The sequence below is a fragment of the Panulirus ornatus genome, chromosome 19, assembly GCF_036320965.1.
Source record: "Panulirus ornatus isolate Po-2019 chromosome 19, ASM3632096v1, whole genome shotgun sequence".
In the NCBI taxonomy this organism is placed as follows: domain Eukaryota; kingdom Metazoa; phylum Arthropoda; class Malacostraca; order Decapoda; family Palinuridae; genus Panulirus; species Panulirus ornatus.
In genome coordinates, this window is record NC_092242.1 from 10067759 (window position 1) to 10075355 (window position 7597).

Below are 7597 nucleotides of genomic sequence, written 5' to 3' on the forward strand. Positions count from 1 at the left end.
CGCGACTTCTGCCTCTGTGAATATTCAATCTCGCAGTAGAGTCTTTATAACTTCTGCAACGACCCAAATCAGTCCAAGCAAAAGTAGTCACGCGCACTGCGCCACATACAGACAAGAGAAAGTCATGAGCGTTCCATGGCTTTTGACACTTTTATTTGACGTAGCTGCAATTAATATACATATATATATATATATATATATATATATATATATATATATATATATATATGGAAGCGATGACTACAATAAAATCTGGACTGATATACATATTATAAAGCACGTGGTATTTAAACAAGTACAGAAACAAACTCGAAATAGCACACTGCATGATCTACTGCAAGAACAAATTAAGCCCCCGTTCGAATACCAATTTACCTTTTAAAACGAGCAAGTCAGACATACCAATTCAATATTAATCATAGTCTTTTCGTTTGAATAACAGACACGCAACGAATTCAACGCCATTTAACATCAAGATATTCCCCTCCCGTCATTGGCATGCATACACAATCAGCTTGGGAAACCAAGAGCAAAATGAAGCAGAAATTAAAATCAATGACTATGGGATAACCGAGTCTACACATTTCGTTATGTCTGGTAAACTTATGACGGAACCTGGCTTAATTACAAGTCTAATTACAAGACCAGACTATGCGATAAACCTCTTTTACATACGTAAGAACAAGTTTTCGTCTGATCATTATCCCTTAATCTTCCAGCTTTAAACCAGCAGCCGGCAACTGTGAAAACAGAACCAATTATTATCGCAATACACGTTAAAGAAGAAAAAAAAATACCTGACTTCCAAATGAACCTAAACCTGCGGTTTTCTTTTTTGCTGGAGAGTTATAGTTTTACGGAAAGGATACTCATCATTAATGATAATGAACATTCGCTGCACAAAGCATCTATTTTAAACCAAGGCAATACAACGCAAATGCACCTGCAACCAACTAGTGTCATAATTGTGTACACCCTTCATACTGTGGCGTAATGGTCTGGACCCTAATACTATCTCCACTCCACGCAAGCAAGCGTGTAGGTAGATACCACATAACTCCCTCATCTATTTACCAGATATCGCTATCCATCTATCAGAGGATATTGCTCGGTGTACCATCCCTTGTGCATACGGCCCGGGATACCGCTTGTAAGCTGACTCGTCAATTTCAGAGAATACCTTGTTAAACAACCATTTGATGCGTTCGTTCAATTAATGTGCTGCACTAGGGATGCAGTGGCAGATTCTCGTCGGAACTGTTCGTTCTAAAAGTGGATTAAGACTGTCTCTGCGAGAAACTAAACGAGTTTTTTTTTCTCTCTCTATAAGCAAGACCGTTGCACAGAATTTCCTCACACAACTTTCATGTTTGATGAACGAGGCTGCGCATAACCAAAATTCAAGCTAAAAGCATCTGATATATCATTACTAACTTCAATATATCAGTAATCATGAGAATACTGGGGATTTCGTGAAAAAGACATGAGAAATGTTTACCAAATGGCGTCCTAGCTACGTCTCTTCGTTGTATATCAACTATTATATTTCTCTCTTGTGTCTCCCCTGATAATGTGATTATTACACGAAAGTGCACTTGGGAACGTATCGTGTTTCATTTTCCCCGCGGACTCTTAGGAGTATACTTGATCACGCGCAAAATTACGATCCTTTCCTATATACACAGACACACACACACACACACACACACACACATATATATATATATATATATATATATATATATATATATATATATATATATATATATATATATATATATATAAATAACGGACAATGAATAAATCTAAATTCGTGTATTCATAGAGACATTTAAATACAAAACACACTAACATACACATCATAACTGTCCACTATGCACGCCATGTTATTCTTTTTTTATAAATTCTACGGAGAAAATAACTAGCAGCATCTACTTCATTTTTACCCACTCATAACCCTGTTATCAATTCACAACAGTAAATGTCATAACCGATCGAGAGGGACAGCTCGATCAAAGTGGACAGACAGGAAGCAAGACCAGGAAAGGCATTTATTGATCCTTAACGGTCGCGGGGGAAGTATACCCCCCAGCAGGCACGGTATTTAAACTTCGTGCTCACCACGCTACACCAAAAATGCACCACCTATCAACGTCTAATAAGGACAATTCCCTACCTTAAGCTAAATCAACGGTCAAAGCACATCCTACAGCATTCTGAACATTTCTGAAGTACATGTTAGGCGATCTGAAAAATAGTACCTTATAATAAAGCCACGACAACCCAGCAAAGCAATGCTATCCAGGTAAGTTGCACTCCAACTATTCTCATACTTGACCTAATGACATTACGCCTCACTAATCAATGGAACATTACCATGCTACAATGCATATAACCACAAGGTGCCATATTACCCTGCCTAACCCTACCAGATGCCACATAACCAAGCTACCACGCCTCAAACTGCTTTGTTGCAACACTAGCTGGCTCCCAAGTCTCAGGCTACTTGCACCAACAATACCAAGCAACAACGCATATAACTGCTGGCTTCTACGCCTCAGACTCTTCGCCACCGTATTACCACACTGGCATACCTCATGCTATTTCCTGCACCATTATACCGCCAAGCCTCGAACTACACGATGCACAAGACTACTTGCCTCATACTGCCAAAGATACTAAAGTCTGAGACTACTTGGCGCACTGGTGCCACGTTACTATGCACAAGGTCTCCCTGCCGCGTTACTATACTCCCGTGGCAACCATACAACTACCTCCTATTATATACTAACATGCTGTCTCGACAGACTGCTAGCTGACACATCACTGCTCTATCATGCCTTAAACTACTTTGCCATTTACCTGACACACATACTTTCTTGGACCATTCGTCACCACTTACCATGCTACTTCGTCTGATACTATCTACCACACCAAACTCGCTACCATGCCTCGGACTATCACACACTACGCCATATACCTGCTGCTACATTAATATTAAGGCGGTACCATGCCTATGACCACTTGGTGGCGCTTTATCATGATCGTAATACAGAGCACGAGAAGAAAGGAAGTATAAACCCATGAAGGCAGGGCATTAGTATGCTAGTGAAGGTCCTAAGAGCCGACCGCTATCCTAACCCAAATATACTGGTGATATAAAGCCGACATTGCCCTCACACACCGCGGGTATGGCTTGTGGGGACGGTCAAGGAGGCCAACAGCACCACATTACGAGAATCGCAAGAAAACATAATAGTACAATATATGCAGCACCGCCACATTAATCTCGAATTCTATTTAAAAACATGTCCTGCTACGTCACACGGCTTGTAAAGCAACCAGAGGGAAATTTAGTGTGCTGTTATAAACAACACACACACACACACACACACACACACACACACACAAAGACAATAACCACTTGTGGCATAAGTGTGTCAAGAAAACAATGCAATGTCATATGTAAATTGCGAGGGAAATGACGGAAATCATGCAGCAAGATACAACTAAAGACAGTTATGACGTCAAACAAGAAAATGGACGAGGGAGGTCCAAGAAGAGGAGGGGATGGTATTCTCCAGATGCAGGAGGGAATGGGGGGGATTACTGTACAATGGTGACGGGAGGAGAGGGTAAATTTTATGGAATGGGAATAAATGGGAGCAAGATCGTATGGCGAAAGAAGAAATCGTATGGGGGACTAAGGGAAAGCAGTGGAGATGAGAAAGGATTTGAGGAACAAAAGATGTGTAGGAAGCTTGTTTTAAAAGATAGACGACCAGATGCCATGGAGGAAAAGGGGCAAAGAACACTGTTAACCACCCATGTGTTTCAGCTCCTGACGTGATGAACTGATAACTCGCTTCACCACTATTTCTTTTCCGCTACTGTTATGATACCGTGCAACAACACTGCTAACAAAACACATCACTCTTTAGTCCACTGAGAGGAGGTTCTTAAATTCATTACTTTTTTGACAAATGATAAAGAAATACATCTATGGATAATTGTTAACCATATCCTTGCAGAAACTTCGAAGACTATCCTACATCATATTTACTGTGTACAGCCAGAAAATATGTATCATTCCTCCAAACTTCCGTTATCTTAATATAAAGTATTAAGTTTATCTCAGCCACTGAAATAGTCGGTCCTCCAATGTCGCACAGAGTCGAGAGAGCTATAAGCCCAAGTCTTACATTTCCGTCTTGGGATACACACGACACAAATCTCGCCAGTCGTCATAAGAACTTGAAGGAGACGTAATAACACACCGAAAAATAGAGCGCGGAAAATATCAAGAGAATGGTGATGAAAATAGAGAAAGGTGTTGTTTCCTGAACTGGATACTTCCGAGTCTGCCTTCAACACTTTACAGTGTGAGCATAAATCACGGAAGGGAACAAATATCACCAGTTTCAAGAGAAAGGGTGCGATCTCCTCATTACCAGATGAATAACTTAGATATACAATCCCACAGGCCTTGACTGTCTTAGACCAGTTTAACATGCAGTGAACCAAATTGCCTAGCTCAGTCCATTATCTTTGACACAGTTGTGTCGAACTCTCCCGAACTTGTACACGAGGGCATGTTTATTGTTCTATTCAAAATAAAGCACTTAAAAGAAAAGAGAAAATGGAACTCTAATCTAACATGGGGCCCTACGTTTTATAAAAATTCACTGGGTTAAAACTGGTTTGGATATACCTTACAAAACAGATGTGAACTTGGATAAGACTTCAAAATTAGAAAACTGACGGTGCTTTGCCAAACATAATATATACAGAGGAAACCGCGTCATAAATGCCGATCCTATAAATAACAAGAGCCCTTCAACATAAAATTCCTTTAAATGTTACAAAAAAAAAAGTGAAGCTGGTTCCAAATATTCCTCTAGCTTAACCTTTAGGCAAGTAGAAGTCACTGACGTGTTATAGGAAAATAGTAATATTAACCACTATTTCTTTAGATGCACAAAAACTGGCAATAACATTATGCGATTCATGTAAACATACTTAGTGGTAATGATGAACAGCAAATCCAAACCCGGAAGGGTAATATCATTGAGAAATTATCAATACTTCAATTACGAAGGCTGCAGCAAAGATCCTTTCACTTTTTCTTATAACTACAGCACTTAGTCGTCAAAGTCATTCAAATTTTACAAATACGACGTATCAATCAATCATATGATTTGGACAGCAAAATTAATGGTACATGTTTAGCCACAATAAATATATGGGGGTGGTGCTTTACCCACCTTCAATTCTCCATGTACACCACAACAAAACGTGCACAGAATTACGAAAAGCTGAACTAATACAAATACAATATCAAGTTTCTAACAGCAAATCAACTCCGTGCTACTGACATTTCTGAGGTAACGATACAGGAGAACACTGCGTCTTCTGATGACATTTAACCTACGTATATCTAATAGGTTAACATCACCGTAAATAAATCGAACAATTCACCTTCGGCCGTGACTTACATCTGTCGGGCTGGTAACGAGGGGTTGACAAGTTGGCCACGACATGACAGCACCCTCATACTGATCATGTTTATTCATAATCTTAATATATATATATATATGATAGTTTCCTCGCATAAGACTGGGGAGCAGAAAGCAATCAGCTTCAGCACAAATTACCTTTTAAAAACTCGTATCAAGATCGGCATAATTCTGCATTCTATTATCCCATGTTCTGTTTCTATACTTTACGTCCACACAGAACCAAGAAGCGAAAGAACGTCATCATCATACATTACTTTCTTCGCTTAATTTTTGTCTCAGAACTCCTAATAATTTTTATGACGTCAATTAGACCAGTGAATGCCAAGCACACTCTACCTACAAGGTTAAACTACAGCGAAATGATTGCAGTTCAAAGACTGTGGGAACCTCTAACATGTGATTTACTGAAAAAATAGATTCTAAGTTTTGTTACCTCATTAAGTCATTACTGCATTGCAAAACGGTTCCACAGCTCTCAAATCACATGACCTACGCATGCATCACCTGATCAAATCTATCGTCATCTGAGCTCTCACAGAACCCAATACCTGGAAACCTGTTACCTCCGTGGTGAGAACCTGCGGTTGAGAACTGATCAGACCAGCAATTCTACCCTTCCCTCCCTCCCCAAACAAGCGACGGTGCCCATAAACACGAAATTACTAAAAACACCACGACAGAGAAAATATGTAGTGTATATAATATTACACCGAAGGGCAGCATACTTGTTGATTTTGTGTTGGGGAACCAGCGAGATGCACTGCCAACTTCCTGCGTTATTTTAGGCTGTGAAAGACTCCCTCCCTCCCCGAAACCATAGTACAGTAAGCAACATGAATTCGACATCTCTATCCAATGGTGTTCTTCAGGTTACAACACAGAGGCTCTTAGAGCAACCTCTCTTATCATGTTCTAAAACCTAGGCAAACATGTGTAGCCCCCAGAAACCACCAATGCCAAGAATAATAGGGGCCTGTGTACTGGCGATAGCAGCCAATAAAACTACAATAGGATTGAGTGCGTAACACGTGTCACACGAGACATTTCGGTAGCTGGCTCTCCCAAGACAGTTTCGTGGAGTCTAGTCCGCTACTAGGCCAGTATTTACACCCGCCAACGGAACAACTATTTATTCTCCAACCGATGCCAGCGTTGTTGTTCTCTTCCTTGCTCCATCCCGGCTCAGTCTTCCTCTCCCTCACACCTATGCAAGCTTCCCTTAAATACTTACAACTCTTTCCCTCTATATTATATGGATCTCTTCTGCCTGTATGATCTGTGAGAGTATTACCAGGCGGTACCTCTCCTCCAAACCCCCCTGGGGCTTATTTCAAACGTTTTCAAATTCATTGTTCTTCGGATGACTGATGATACTAGATTCATCCATGTTCATAATTATTTCATTATTGTTCGATATTCCATTAACAGTATTATCAAAACAGGTATAATTGTGTTGTAAATGCTTTATACCTGGCATTTTAGGTAACCCAGGTTTGCTGTGGGCCCTAACGAAACACTCAGACCGGGCAGCCTTTACGTTCTCCAGCAATTTTTCTCACTTTCCTCCTCGGTTTCAACGACACTTTCCCGCATTCATAATAAATATATGTCATATCATCAACCATGCATCACTATAACTGCATCATTTATCACTAAATCTTCCTATGTTCAAATGTCACTACGGTGTGAACAATGAGAAGCGAGCGTACCTCCACACGTCTACACCTGGACCCAGCGCCCAGAACACTGACTGACTGAGGCTGCTGAGGGGTCGCTTCATCCCAGCTGGTGTGTAGTTCTCAGCGCTGGCACCAGGGGTCTGTGGCGCACACCTGGGTCACGTCGCCCACATCAGGTCAAGTGCAACCTCACGATACCAAACGTCATATACCTTTACAATCCACGAATTGCGGAAGATTTTCACGAATCTGGTTAATGAGTAAAAGTTACAGGGCGAGGGCGACCATAGGAAGCAACAGGTTAGGAGAAAAATGTGTGATCACTACTCATTGGTGTCACCCAACGCTGTTACTGACCATACCCAAAGCACAGCATTTCAATTCATTGTTGCATAATGA

General features: G+C 40.7%; 1 protein-coding gene across 5 annotated transcripts in view; it reads right to left on the reverse strand.

The window, feature by feature from the left end:
* Positions 1-7304, reverse strand: part of LOC139755378 (carboxyl-terminal PDZ ligand of neuronal nitric oxide synthase protein-like) — a 472165-nt gene extending 464861 nt beyond the window's left edge. For 3 of the 5 annotated variants that reach the window (XM_071673604.1, XM_071673606.1, XM_071673602.1), the window contains exon 1: positions 7229-7304. The gene's annotated coding sequence lies outside the window, so the exon portion shown is untranslated. The remainder of the gene's footprint in view (positions 1-7228) is intronic. The other 2 variants (XM_071673601.1, XM_071673605.1) reach the window with 1 other exon arrangement.
* Positions 7305-7597: the final 293 nt, after the last annotated feature.